General features: G+C 37.3%; 1 long non-coding RNA gene across 2 annotated transcripts in view; it reads left to right on the forward strand.

The window, feature by feature from the left end:
• The window catches only part of LOC108531747 (uncharacterized), a 16269-nt gene extending 2848 nt beyond the window's left edge, over positions 1 to 13421 (forward strand). The window contains exons 2-3 of one of the 2 annotated variants that reach the window (XR_001886266.1): positions 760 to 900; positions 13383 to 13421. This is a non-coding gene — a long non-coding RNA (uncharacterized LOC108531747). Of the gene's footprint in view, positions 1 to 759; positions 901 to 12369; positions 13353 to 13382 lie in introns of those variants that run through there. The other variant, XR_001886265.1, reaches the window with a different exon arrangement.
• Positions 13422 to 15040: the final 1619 nt, after the last annotated feature.

The following is a 15040-nucleotide window of genomic DNA, read 5'->3' on the forward strand; positions in this document are numbered from 1 at the left end:
TTTTTTTTTTGAGACGGAGTCTCACTCTCGTCCAGCCTAGAGTGTAGTGGCACAACCTCGGCTCACTGCAACCTCCGTCTCCCAGTTCAAGCGATTCTCCTGCCTCAGCCTCCCGAGTGGCTGGGATTACCGGTGCCCACCACCACGCCCGGCTGATTTTTGTATTTTTAGTAGAGACGAGGTTTCACCATATTGGCCAGGCTGGTCTCAAACTCCTGACCTCAGGTGATCCATCCGCCTGGGCCTCCCAAAGTGCTAGGATTACAGGGGTGAGCCACCACACCCAGCCTCTCCCACTGGATTTTTAAAGCTTTTAATCAAAAGATTAGCAAATATTTATTTTACATGGCTCAAACTACATGAAAAGAAATGCAGCGAGAAACACTTCCTAGTCCCTGTACAGTACCATTCCTAATAGTCTTCAACGGGTAATCATTTTAAATTAGTTTCTTGTTTATCCTTCCGGTCTTCATGCAGAGATACAAGCAGATGAGAATATACAGTCTCATTTCACTCGGTCTGTCCTTCAATATTTTCTGCACTGTTTATGTTTTTTTTTTTTTTTCCCGTTTTACTGTATATTCTGGATATTCCTCCTTATCAGTATTCAATTAAACTTATTTTTTCTGTCACTCCATTTTGTAGATATACTCCAGTTTATACAGTAAATCACACATAGGTGGACACTTGGCGTTGTTTCCAGTCTTTAGATATTAGAAACAATTCTTCAGTGAATACATGTCATTTCTACATTTGCAGGGGTAACTGTCAGATTCTGAAAAGAATTAAAGAATTGCTGGATCCAAGAGGAAATGTGTTTGCAAGTATGATAGATATTTACAGTTGCCCTTCATGGAGTGATCCGTTCTACACTCCTATCAGCAGAGAAGAGAATGAGAGGTATTGCTTTTTTTCTGTGGGGGAGGGGTGTGGGATTGGAAAGAACAGGAATATAATTGGGATTTTTTGATAGATAAGTAAAATCCTGAAAAGTTTGGGAATATGAATTAGAATGATAAAATGTCTAACAAAAATAAATCGTTGTGTGATAGGCTTAATTTTAAAAGCAGTGTTGAATTGGGACCATTGGGTGTTGGGTTTTTTCTTTTCTTTTTTTGTTCCTGAACTGTACCTTTAGCACATTTCTCTAGATAGATTCAAGGATGTTTAGAAAAATCAAAATCTCTTGTGATCAAAATCTGTGCCACCTTGCTCCATGACAGAAGCAATTCAAAAACAAGAGACTTGGGTAAATATTACCCAGGTTTATTTTCCTCAGTTTTTTCTACTGGATGGATAATTAATAATTATTAAAGAGTAGAGATTTTAGCCGGGCACGGTAGCTCACGCCTGTAATCCCAGCACTTTGAGAGGCCGAAGCGGGTGGATCATGAGATCAGGAGATCCTGACCAACATGGTGAAACCCTGTCTCTACTAAAAATACAAAAATTAGCTGGATGTGGTGCCAGCTACTCAGGAGGCTGAGGCAGGAGAATCGCTTGAACCCAGGAGGCAGAGGTTGCAGTGAGCCAAAATCACACCACTGCACTCCAGCCTGGTGAGAGTGAGACTCCGTCTCAAAAAAAAAAAAAAAAAAAAAAAAAAAAAAGAGTAGAGATTTTAGTTTGGTAAAAAATTGTTAAGATTCTTGAGAGTTATGATAGTGTTACGGACAGAGACTTTTATCAGTGTAATTTGTGAAGGGTTTTTTATTTCTGTTGGCCAGTAAAACAGTTGTTTAAGAGGCATTTGTTCATTGTATCAATTAAGCTATGATGATCTGCAAATATGAACCAACAGTAGAGTGAGAAACAGAATTTGCAGCAGTTTGTTATGTCATTTCACCAAACGGAAGATAAAGAGAAAAATGAAGTCAGTGACATTTCAAACAAAAGGACCTTATACATATTTTTTTGTAGGCTAAAATAAGATTATAATTAAAAGCTGATTTGTTAGGTAATAGTAGCTTACATTTAAAACAAAATTATAAGAAACCAATTTTAGGTAAATATACTTAAATTAATGCCCTACCTAGGAAGGAATGCAAAAGATCATTTTTTTGGTCAAAAAGTTGTTGCATTCTTGTTATTTAGCAAATATTTCAGACAAGGACTATTTTGAGACTGTATAAATGTGTATTTAGTATACCTATGCATGAAAGTAGCATTGTAGCTTTTCTTAGTTTGCATGAATTGTAGCCCCTTTTGAGTTATTAAAGCCTTCATTCTGAACTTGGGGAAAATCAAGCAGTTATTATTTATAATGCCACTTGGGAATAAGTTTTCATTTGTTTTTGTGTCAGTACTGCGGTAAACAGCAATGAAGTTTTTGATGTGCCAAATTCTGAGTAAGTTATTGGGAAATAAGCCAGAAAATGCCCAGATTGATAATGTTTTGTGTAAAAAATTAATGAGGCCATTCTTATTAGATTGAAAGATAAAATTGCAAATGAGAGAATCCAGGCAATCCTGCCTCTTTTGAGACTTAAGACCTATGAATAATGACTTGTCCCATAAGTTAAAAGTATGTGCAACTTCATCGTTTTTTGTTTGATTTTTAAATTCACAGTAGTTGAATTATTCCTATTAAATATGTCATTTATAAGAAAAGAAAGTATGGGCCGGGCGCCGTGGCTCAAGCCTGTAATCCCAGCACTTTGGGAGGCCGAGACGGGCAGATCACGAGGTCAGGAGATCGAGACCATCCTGGCTATCATGGTGAAACCCCGTCTCTACTAAAAAATACAAAAAAACTAGCCGGGCGAGGTGGCGGACGCCTATAGTCCCAGCTACTCGGGAGGCTGAGGCAGGAGAATGGCGTAAACCCGGGAGGCAGAGCTTGCAGTGAGCTGAGATCTGGCCACTGCACTCCATCCAGCCTGGGCGACAGAGCGAGACTGTCTCAAAAAAAAAAAAAAAAAAGAAAGTATGTATGAAACACACCCACCCACCCATTTAATGATACATCATTCCAATAGCAATTCCCTGACACCAGCTGGATGTCCTACAATGCAATTCAGTTTTGATACTAATTGCCTGAAGTTAGCACAGATGCCACAGGTTAAGTGCTCAGTCCCACAAGACTGCCTCCATTTCACATGCCCGGCCACAAGTCTCAGGTATTCCCAACCTACTTGGACTTCTTCCAGGCTGACCCCATATTTGGGCATTCCTATGACCTACCCCCCAGGTTTGATAATTTGCTAGAATGACTCACAGAACTTAGGAAAGCACTATTTTACTACTACAGTTTTTGTGTAAAGGATACAACTCGAGAACAGCCAAATGGAAGAGACACATCGGGGAAGGTATGGGGGACAGAGGGTGCAAAACTTTCATGTCCTCTTTATGTGTGCCACCCTCCCAGCACATTAATGTGTTTGGAAGCCCCTTAAGCCAGATGGTTTCAAAGTTTTTATATAGGGTTTCATTGATCAGACATGATTCATTAATCATTAATCACTAGTCACTTATTTGAACTCAGTCTCCAGTTCTTCTCTCCTTGTCAGAGATAGTGAGATGGGCTAAAAATTTCAATCCTATGAATACCTAGTTGGTTTTTCTGGTAACCAGCCTCCATCCTGAAGATACCTAGGGTCCCTCTCTATCTCCCAACCCTTATGAGTCATCTCATTAACATAAACTCAGGTATAACTGAAAGGGATACATTATGAAGTATAAAAGACACCTCCTATCAGGAAATTTTAAGGGTTTTAGGAGTTTCTTCCAGGAACCAAGGACAAAGAATAAATATATTTTTTTATTATACCACAGAAGAGTAATAAGATGAACATATATACCCAGCATCCAAATTAAGAAACATAACATAAAGGTATCTTTTAAGCCTCTTGTGTTCCTTTGTGAATATATTTCCTCTCCTTTCCAGGGGAAACCATCATCTTGAATTTCATGTTATCTATTACCTTGCTTGTCTTCAGAGTTTATTATAGTTTTAAGGCTGTCTAGCGGTATATCCGAAATAAGCCTCTTTTTGACCTTAATATAAATGGAGTTGTATTGCATGTATGCTTTCAGTGGTTTATTTTGTTAATAAATATAGAACGTATCATTTGTTAGATAATTATATTGGGCCATTAGTGACTACATTTTTTGTCTTTTTGTTTTCTTAAGATTTTCTTAGCTTCGAGAATTTCATTTCTTTAACATAGACTAGTGATATATTAGGTAACGTGTACTTAATAGAATTGAAAATCATACTTTAAAATTATTTATTCTGAAAGTGTTCAAATATACACAAAAGTAAAGAATTGTATAATGAACCCAACAACCCAACACCTAGCTTCAACCATTATCAAGTCTTCCCCTCCCCCCACCGTAATACTCATTCACGTATACACGCACTCTACCCTTCTGTCAGCCAGAACTATTTTGAAGGAAATGTATGACACTGCAACATTTTTATCTAATATCTAATATTGAGTGTTAGGATTTTTATAATTATTGCCAAAAAATGTTTTTACACTTGTTTCTTTGAAGTAGAAGCTAAACTATGTCCACATATTTCATTTTATTGATATATCTTTGTCTCTCTTATACAGAGTCCCCTTTTTTTTGTTGTTGACATTTATTTGTTGTAGAGGTTAGGTCATTTGTCTGATTGAATTTCCCATATTCAGGATCTGGCTGTTTCCATCCTCATACAATCATTCAACCTATTCTCTCATGTTTATTTTCTGTAAACTAATAGTAAAATTTAGATGCTTGATTAGGTTCAGGTTTGACTACTTGGGCGCAAGGGCAAAAATACTTCTTATGTGGTAGTTTATAAACATCCTATTGCATCATATCAGGAGGTTAAAGGCTTCAATAATATTTTTGAAACAGTGTCCTAATATATATGGATTAAGGATTATAGAGCAATAATGCATAATTTCCATAAGCTGTGTTCTGCTATAGTCATATCTCCTCTAACCTCCTTTCTGGTTTAAGATGGAGAAACTAAGGTCCCGAAAGTTAAGTATTTGCCAAAGGTCAGACAGCTAATTTAAGAGTAAAAGTAGGGCTCTTTTTCACCTTTCGCCCCTTTTAAAATTTTGTCTCATAAACCTTTGATATCTGTGGATCAGAAAGAATTCTGTTTGATGTAGTCAGAATAGCATTTCTGCCTATTCAACTAGAATAGAAATAGGAGTTTTGGCCGGGTGTGGTGGCTAACGCCTGTAATCCCAGCACTTTGGGAGGCTGAGGCAGGCGGATCATCTGAGGTCAGAAGTTTGAGACTAGCTTGGTTAACATGGTGAAACCCCATTTCTACTAAAAATACAAAAAATTATTGGGGTGTGGTGGAGGGCGCTGGTAATCCCAGCTACTTGGTAGCCTGAGGCAGGAGAATTGCTCCAACTTGGGAGGCAGAGGTTGCAGTGAGCCGAGATGGCGCCATTGCACTCCAGCTTGGGCAGCAACAGCAAAACTCCGCCTCAAAAACAAACAAACAAACAAAAAACAGAATAGGAGTTTTGTGACTGAGAAGTTAAGACATAGTGAAGGTTCAACTCCTTGAGTGGTTCTGTTTTTGCACTGCCTGTGTGGTAGCTGAGACTTAAGTTTGAAAGCAATAGTTAGAGGGGTTAGATAGGATCTAAGCCTGAAGCCTGGTAAATCCAGGATAGGAACAATGCAAGAAAATCTTTATAGACTATAATAGTAGTAGTTGGTCATTTAGTTCTAAATAAATTTTATTTGTGGTACTTATTCACCTCATTTTTATATACTAGTATGCTTTGCTTCCCATGTTAATTTCTACTAGTCTTATAAATGTTAAGTGTAAATTAATCTTAGTTTGAAGAAAATGAATTATGGAACAAAATATAATAAGTGAAAACTAGAGGGAGGTAGCTTTCCTTTATAAGTTATGTGACTTAACATAAAAAATCAACGATGTGGAAAAGTCTTCTACAAGCCTGGTTACACATCACAGAAATACCTTACGGTTGCTTCATCTGTTTGATGCATAAAGTGTTTTGTAGTGGCAGACCCACTGCTTTTTTTTCTCGTGATTCCTAGTGAACTGATGGGAATTTGTGCAAACGATGATTGTAGGTATATGACAAATTAATTTATCATTAAAAGCCATAACTGCCCGGGCATGGTGGCTCATGCCTGTAATCCCAGCACTTTGGGAGGCCAAGGTGACTGATCATGAGGTCAGGAGATCGAGACCATCCTGGCTAACATAGTGAAATCCCGTCTCTACTAAAAATACAAAAAATTAGCTGAGCGTGGCGGCACACGCCTGTAGTCCCAGCTACTCCAGAGGCTAAGGCAGGAGAATAGTGTGAACGCGGGAGGTGGAGCTTGCAGTGAGCCAACATCACACCACTGCACTCCAGTCTGGGCAGGAGAGCGAGACTCTGTCTCAAAAACAACAACAACAAAAAAAATTGATAATCTTCTAAGATGAAAGAAATGAGTTGATAAGGAGAAAAGAAGATTTTATGATTAAAATGAAAGTTTCATGAATAACTTTATTTTGTAAGGAAAAAAGTTATGATTACATATAATTTCACGAATTTTTAAATGTAAAATGGAGAAATAATCCCAGATAAATACAATATAATAAAAATTGGGGAACTTTTTATTTAATGTGATGAGTGTGCTATGTATTCATAAGTTTATTTCAGTTTGGGATCTCCAGTGCAATTCTCACATACCTGGTGCAGTGTTAACTCTGTTTCTTTGTTACTACATTCATTCTACTTAGCAATGAACAATCCTGCTTCCTCCAAAAGAATGATACATCATTATGACATAGGGCTAGAAAGTTTAAAAAAAAAAAAAAGATGCATTTGATGTTTCATAATCATTCTTTAATATTTACAAAGAAGTAAGCTACATTATTTCTTATTCTTCAGGCACCAAGTATAAGTCAGTTTTTGATTCAGAGTGGTGGAAAACAAATCTATCCAGTTTTTTTCTTGAATGCATCAATTTTTGTTCTGGCATGTAATGGTTAAAAGTTTGAGACAGGCCAGAAACAATAAAAAATGGACAAAATATATAAAACAATGTTTTCTAAGATATTGGATATCAGGCAATGAAGGACAGTGAAGCTTGATCAACAGGAAACAAAGTGAGTCCTATGTTTGCCTCAGTTTATTGCCTTGGGAGAATTTCTAAGCCATAGTACAAGGAGAGAGGAACATATGGAGCCTGGTGGAATCCCTCTGTTGATAGAGCCCAGAGCCTGGTGAAACTAATGCAGCCAGAGTTTGCTAGAAGGGAGAGAGCTGCATAGAGAGAGAATTCTCGTGGTCTGGAATGAATCTCTCCTGATTCTTCAGGTAAGTATTGACCACTGTATGCATGTGAGGAAATGACCTGAGGCCAAGGAAAGGATCATCCAAAAATATTACAGTACAGTCTTGGATCACATAAAGACATTTTGTTCAATGATGGACTGCATAAGATTATAATGGAGCTGGAAGATTCCTACCACCTACCTAGTGATGTCATAGATCTCAATCATGATGTCTTATGTGTCTGTGGTGATGCTGGTCTACTGTCTTGCTGGTAATATTTATTCTTATTTTATCTTTTTTTTTTTTTTTTTTAGATGAGGTCTCACTCTGTTGCCCAGGGTGCAGTACAGTAGTGCAATCTTGGCTCACTGCAGCCTCTACCTTCCGGGCTCTGGTGATCCTCCCACCTCAGCCTCCCAAGTAGCTGGGACTACAGGCACATGCCACCATGCCTGGCTAATTTTTTGTATTTTTTGTAGAGACGGGATTTTGCCATGTTGTCCAGGCTGGTTTCAAACTTGTGGGCTGAAGTGATCTAGCTACCTTGGCCTCCCAAAGTGCTGGGGTTACAGGTGTGAGCCATTGCACCTGCCCTCTTGTTATTTTAGAGTATACTTTTTCTACTTATATATTTTTTCAGAAGTTTACCGTAAAACAACTTCAGGCAGATCCTTCAAAGTATTACAGATGAAGGCATTGTTATCATAGATGACAGCTTTGTGCGTGTTATTGCCCTTGAAGACCTTCCCATGGGACAAAATCTGGAAGTGGAAGACAGTGATATTGTTGATTGTGACCCTGTGTAAGTCTAGGCTAATGTGTATGTATTTGTGTCTCGTAAAAATAAAGTTTTTAAATACAGTTTATAAAATAAGGATATAAAAAATATTTTAGGCTGGGCGCGGTGGCTCAAGCCTGTAATCCCAGCACTTTGGGAGGCCGAGACGGGCGGATCACAAGGTCAGGAGATCGAGACCATCCTGGCTAACACAGTGAAACCCCATCTCTACTAAAAGTACAAAAAACTAGCCGGGCGAGGTGGCGGGCGCCTGTAGTCCCAGCTACTGGGGAGGCTGAGGCAGGAGAATGGCGTAAACCCGGGAGGCGGAGCTTGCAGTGAGCTGAGATCCGGCCATTGCACTCCAGCTCGGGCAACAGAGCGAGACTCCGACTCAAAAAAAAAATAAATAAATAAAATAAAATAAAATATTTTATACAGCTGTACAACATGTATTTTAAGCTAAATGTTATTACAAGAGAGTCAAAAGTTAATTTAAAAAAATTTTAAGTTTTAAAATAAAATTTTCTATTGAAAACATTTTAAAATAAATTTAATGTGTTTAAGCCTAAGTGTGCACTGTTTATAAAGTCTACAGTAGTGTTATAATAATGTCCTAGGCCTTCATATTCACTCACCACTCACTGACTTACCTGGAACAACTTCTAGTCCTGCAAGCTCCATTCATGGTAAGTGCCCTTTACAGGTATACCATTTTATCTTTCATACTGTATTTTTACTCTGCCTTTTCTATGTTTAGATACAAAAATACCATTGTGTGACAAATTCAGTATGGTAACTGAATGCTGTACAGGTTTGTAGCCTAGAAGCTATAGGCAGTGCCATATAGCCTAGGTGTGTAGTAGGCTGTGCCGTCCAGGTTTGTGTAAGTACTCTATCATGGTCACATAATGATGAAATTACCTAAAGGTGCATTCCTCAGAACATATCTCTTCATCAAGCAACACATGACTGTAATTGTGTTGTGTTCAGAGACAGCTGGGAATATTGGCTGTTTCCACAAGACAGAGTGGAAAGCCTCATTTACGGAGCATTGGGTAGAGTACATATAATGGGTCTTGCCTCAGTCGTGGGAAACAGCCCTAGCCTGAACACTGTCCCTGTTCTGCCTAACAAACGTTTAAAGCAAGGCCTGAAAGCATCAGACTATTTCTAAGGAGCTTAACTGAATTCTAGAACAGAGCTCAAGAAGATTTATAGGGATACAAAAACATCCAGCACCTAGAAAGGTAAAATCCACAGTGTCATCTCCAAACTACAAGGATGCAAATAAGCAGTCAAATAGGACCCATAATGAGACAAAAAGTGACATGTTAGAATTGAGACAGTGTTCCTTATGTTCAAAAAGTTAAGTAGGGGCCTGGAAGATAGATGCCAATCCAACTTTTAGAGATGAAAACTGCAATGTGTGAAATGTAAAACATACTGTATGGGATTAATGGTAGATTGCACCTTGTGGAAGAAAAGATTTGTGAGTTTGAAGAAGACATAGCAATAGAAACAAATCAAAATCACACCAAAAAAATAGTCTATCAGTGAGCTGTACACAAGTTTAAGCACCCTAGTGTGTAATGGGAGTAGGGGAAGAGAGCATACAAAGTATTTAAAGAAATGATAGCTTAAAAGTTTGATAGAAACCATAAACCCACAGATTCAAGAAGATATGCTCTCCAACCACAAAAAAAACCCATTCTAAAACCCATAAACCGCATAAAAAACCCATACTACCCAGGCATGGTGGCTCATGCTTGTAATTCCAACACTTTGAGAGGCTGAGGCAGGAGGATTGCTTTGAGGCTGGGTGTTTGAGACCAGCCTGGGCAACGTGGAGAGACCCTGTCTCTTACACAAAAACCCAAACCAGAGTACACCATAATCAAATTGTTTAATACCAATGATAAAGATAAAATCTTAAATGGACTAGTGGCAAAAAGGTACTGTTTTCAAGTGACTTGAAAATAGTTACAAAGGTGAGAAGTTAGATTTCTTAAAGGGAACAATTTGAGAAGCCAGTAGAGCAACATATTTCAAGTACAGAACAGAGAAAAACCCTGTCAACCTAAAATTATGTGCCCAGGCCAGGTGCGGTGACTCACGCCTGTATTCCCAGCACTTTGGAAGGCTGAGGCTGGCAAGTCACTTGAGGTCAGGAGTTTGAGACCAGCCTGGCCAACATGGAGAAGCCCCATCTCTACTAAAAATGCAAAAAGTAGCTGGGTGTGGTGGCGGGCACCTGTAATCCCAGCCACTCAGGAGGCTGAGGCAGGAGAATCACTTGAACCCAGAAGGCAGAGATTATAGTGAGCTGAGATCACGCCACTGCATTCCAGCCTGGGCGACAGAGTGAGACTTGGTCTCAAAAAAAAAAAAAAAAAAAAAAAAGTCTATGCCCAGAGAAAATATCTTTGAAATAAAAAAGCAGCATACTTTTTCAGACAAGAGCTGAAAGGATTCATCAGTAGATGTGTAGTACAAGAAATGTTAAAGGAAGTTAAGTAAGGCAGGTAGAAATACACTAGGGACCAGCAACCCATGGTCTGCAAGCTGCTATTTCACTGCCTGCAGGCTAAGAAAGTTTTTGTTTTTCCCCTTTTTTCAAGGGTTATAAAAGAAAACCAAAAATAACTCCTGACATTGCCCACTGTTTCTTTTGTGGGGGGAGGGAGGAAAGGGGCAGGGGACATAAAACTGCCTTCAGTTGAGAACCACTGGCTATATATGCATCCCAGTTAAAAACTAGAGGTTGTTGCATTGGATAAAACAAGATCCAATTTTATGCCTCTTATAAGGCACACACTTTAAACGTAAAGACCCAAATAGGTTAAAAGGATGAAAAAACATACCGTGGTAATACCAATTAAAGCTGGAATGTCTGTATTATTAGACAAAGCAGATTCTAGAGCAAAGAATATTGCCAAGGATGAAGAATGCAAAACGGAGCAACCACTGGAAAACACTTTGACAGTTTCTTGTAAAGTTAAACATGCATCTATCATACATGTGATCTAGCCATTCTACCTCTAGGTATTTACCCAAGAGAAAATGAAATATTTGTTCATGCAAAGACAAATGTCCATTGTAGCTCTATTTGTAATGACCAAAATTTAGAAACAACCAAAGTGCCTATCAAGTGAATAAACTGGAATACACTGGAACACATATGAGAATACTACTCAGCAATGAAAAGGAATGAACTATTGATACGCATGTGCAATTCATTTCAAGTACACTTCCATAAAGCTTGTATAAGTTTGAGTCAGGAAGTGAGATATGACAATACAGTAGCTCTGATTTTATTTCAAAATTTCTATAATAATGTCCTTTTCCATATGTTGCAAAATTTTGGGAGCATGTAGTGCCTAGGGTGATTACTGCCTTTAACAATAATGTCTTGGAACCCTTGGATAAGTTGGAATGTTGAAATCCCTGTAATTATAAATATAGTTCATAAAAAATGCTGAAAATATCAGTAAAATATGTGGTATTATTACTTAGATATTGTCTTCGGAAATGTTTGCCAAATAGTAATTGCTTTTCAATACGAAAACAAGTACTGAACAAGGAGTATTGAGTATTTAATAAAAATAACTTTTCATAATGTAAAATCAGCAGACTGGATGCCAGAGTTTTGTTACATTTTCTGTGGGCTGATGATCATTGAAGCCAGGTATTGGGTAAAAGGGGAGTATTTATTATCATTCTTTCTACTTTTATGTTTGTTTGAAATTTTTTATCATAAAGCTTTTTTTTTTTTTTTTTGAGATAAGGTCTCTGTTGCCCAGGCTGGAATGCAGTAGCACAACATTTAAAAAAATTTATATTATCTAGCAATAGATATTCTATTCCTGAAAATACATTTCTGTTGTCTGATATATAATGACATTCTGTTAACAAAACACTGCATATATGATGGTGGTCCCATGAAGTAATACTGTATTTTTACTGTACCTTTCCTAGTTTTGAATACATTTCGATACAGAAATACTTAACCATCGTGTTACAATTGCCTACAGTAAAGTGACATGCTGTACTGGTTTGTAGCCCAGGAGCAAGAGGCTATATATATAGCCAAAGTATGTAGTAGGCTATACCATCTGGGTTTGTGTAAGTATGCTTAGATGTTTGGGCAGTGACAATCGCCTAATGACACATTTCTCAAAATGTATCCCTGTTGTTAAGTAACAAATACTTAACTGTATATCTAATTCAGTTGTGTCTGAGGTTATATTTAAACAACATGGTGTATCCTGTATTAACGGATCTTTCTCTACAAGTGTTATGCAGCTTATTTTCTTTTTTTTTTTTTTTGAGACGGAGTCTCGCCCTGCTGCCCAGGCTGGAGTGCAGTGGCCGGATCTCAGCTGACTGCAAATGCAGCTTATTTTCAATGAGGTGGATTATGAAGTCTGTACAGACTTATAGTAAATATTGCTTCCAAATGTTCTGCAGTGGTAAAAAGTAAATAAGCTACTGTGTTGTCACTCTGGATAGTTTTTAATTAATTAGCTGAGATTTAAAGTTGTACATACCATATCCAGACATATTAGAAGAAAATATGTGAGTTGTTTTGTCTCACAGTATGCTTTAATGATGATAATAAGGCTTTATCACTAACAATAGTACAATAACTAAGAAATTAGTCTAGGAACTTGAATGTATTTTTTTCCTTTGTCAATAAGTTCAGCTTCTTGTGTCCAAATAGCTTTTTTAATTTTGAAGATTTTATGTCTTTATTTCAAGAATACCATTGACACATTTGATAAATGCACATATTAAATTAACTTCATTATAATCTTTTATACTTTCTTTTTTCTTTTTAGAATGTGATTTGTATGATGTTGGCTGTTGGTTTGAAATAAACAAAAGAACAATACAAAAACCAAGTACAAAAAAATTTTAAAATGTGATATGAATAAAGTCAAAATTTGCTGTTTAAAAACTCAACACCTTTCTCTGTTTTGTCACTTATTTTACATCCCAGATCCAGCAGTTGAACTTGAGCGGTTTTACTTCATAATTCTTGATTATCTTTATTTTTAAAAATGTGGTTCAAGTGTAATTTGTAGTTGGATTAAAATGTTACAAGTTATAAATTCGAAAATACCATACTAGATAATGTGTTTTGACAAATGAACTGACCATTTACAACTGATACTTTTTTTTGTCTTTATACTTCTGTTAGTAGCAGATGAAATCCTTCACACATGAAGTCACAAATAATTGAATTTTATTAACCAAAATTTTAATTGTTACAATCATTGGCTTGTCAATTAAGTTGATAGTTACATTGACTATCTGTTTTTGTTTGTTTGTTTGTTTTTTAGAGATGGAGTTTTGCTCTTGTTGCCCAGGCTGGAGTGCAATGGCATGATCTTGACTCACCGCAACCTCTACCTCCTGAGTTCAAGTGATTCTCCTGCCACAACCTCCCTAGTAGCTGGGATTACAGGTGCCCGCCACCATGCCTGGCTAATTTTGTATTTTTAGTAGAGATGGGGTTTCTCCATGTTGGTCAGGCTAGTCTTGAACTCCCGACCTCAGGTGATCTGCCCACCTTGGCCTCCCAAAGTGCTGGGATTATAGGCGTGATAAATTGACCATCTTATACCAGGAAATCAAATGAGTAGACATCAGTAAAAATATTCTGGCCAACTCATGTTTTATTTATCATATCCTCTTCATTAATTGCTTCTCATAATGCCACAGTTTGTCATGGTATTTGTGGCAGCAGGCAAAGTCCTTGCTTAGACTTTGATTAAATTGCTGTGGCATTTTTCTATTAAAAAGATATCCTGGTTTCAATCTGTAATTTGCCTGTGATCTACGGGTTAAAAAAAAGCACTATACTATTCCATTTGATTCAGTGTTTTCAGATAATACATCATTTTGCTTAGTCTCATTTGGATGAAATGAATATTTCCAGATCTACATGTCAAATAAGAGGATACTACAACTTAGTATGTAACTCCTAAAAAATAGAAATTATTTAGTATGAGTTAAACTTCAATTTTAACAAATGTTGAGTGCCTATATCATATGCCAAGCATTGGACTAGGTACTTGTACATGTTTTCTCATGGACTGCCATCAAGGTTAAAGAGGTTGCCCATGATTATGTGACTGTTTAGTGAAAGAACCAAGAACCTAAGTACTACGACATGTATTCAGGTGCCCTTTGCACTGTCCCATGTTTCAAATCATTAAAGGTGGGATGCAATTTTCAAGATTATTTAATAGCTGCAATTTGTAATGGGTACAAATATGGTTTATAGTGTTAACATTAAACTAGAAACTATGCAACATTTAGTAATTTTTAAATTATGATTTTGATTGATAATTTATAATTGTATACATTTATAAGATACAATGTGATGTTTTGATATATGTCTACAATGTGGAATGATTACATCAAGCTAATTAACACATCTAGCACTTCATTTGCCTATCTTTTTTTTTTTTTATGGTGGGACATTTGAAATTTACTCTTGGTTTAGTTTGTTGAGACAGGTGGCAGCTCTGTCACCAGGCTGAAGTACATTGTTGGGATCACAGCTCACTGTCGCCTCGACCTCCCAGGCTCAAGCCTCAGCCTCCCAAGTGGCTGGAATCACAAGCACACACCACCATACCTGGCTAGTTTTTTTGATGTTTAGTAGAGACAAGGTCTCACTACGTTTCCCCGGCTTCTCTTAGTTATTTTGAAATATTCATTATTATTGACTGTAGTCACCCTGCTGTCCAATAGATCTCAGAACCTATTCCCCTTGTCTACGGGATACTTCACATCCTTTGATCAACAACTCATTCCCACCCCCACAGCCTCTGGTAACCATCATCCTCTCTTTACTTCTATGAATTTAACTTTTTTAGATTCCACAAATGTGAGATCATGTGGTATGTGTCTTTCTGTGCCTCGTTTATACTAATTTCTTTTTAAATGAAGTTTATTTAATACCATTGAATGAAAACACTACCAGTATTTC

This window comes from Rhinopithecus bieti, unplaced genomic scaffold, assembly GCF_001698545.2.
Source record: "Rhinopithecus bieti isolate Rb0 unplaced genomic scaffold, ASM169854v2 scaffold_9237, whole genome shotgun sequence".
NCBI lineage: Eukaryota > Metazoa > Chordata > Mammalia > Primates > Cercopithecidae > Rhinopithecus > Rhinopithecus bieti.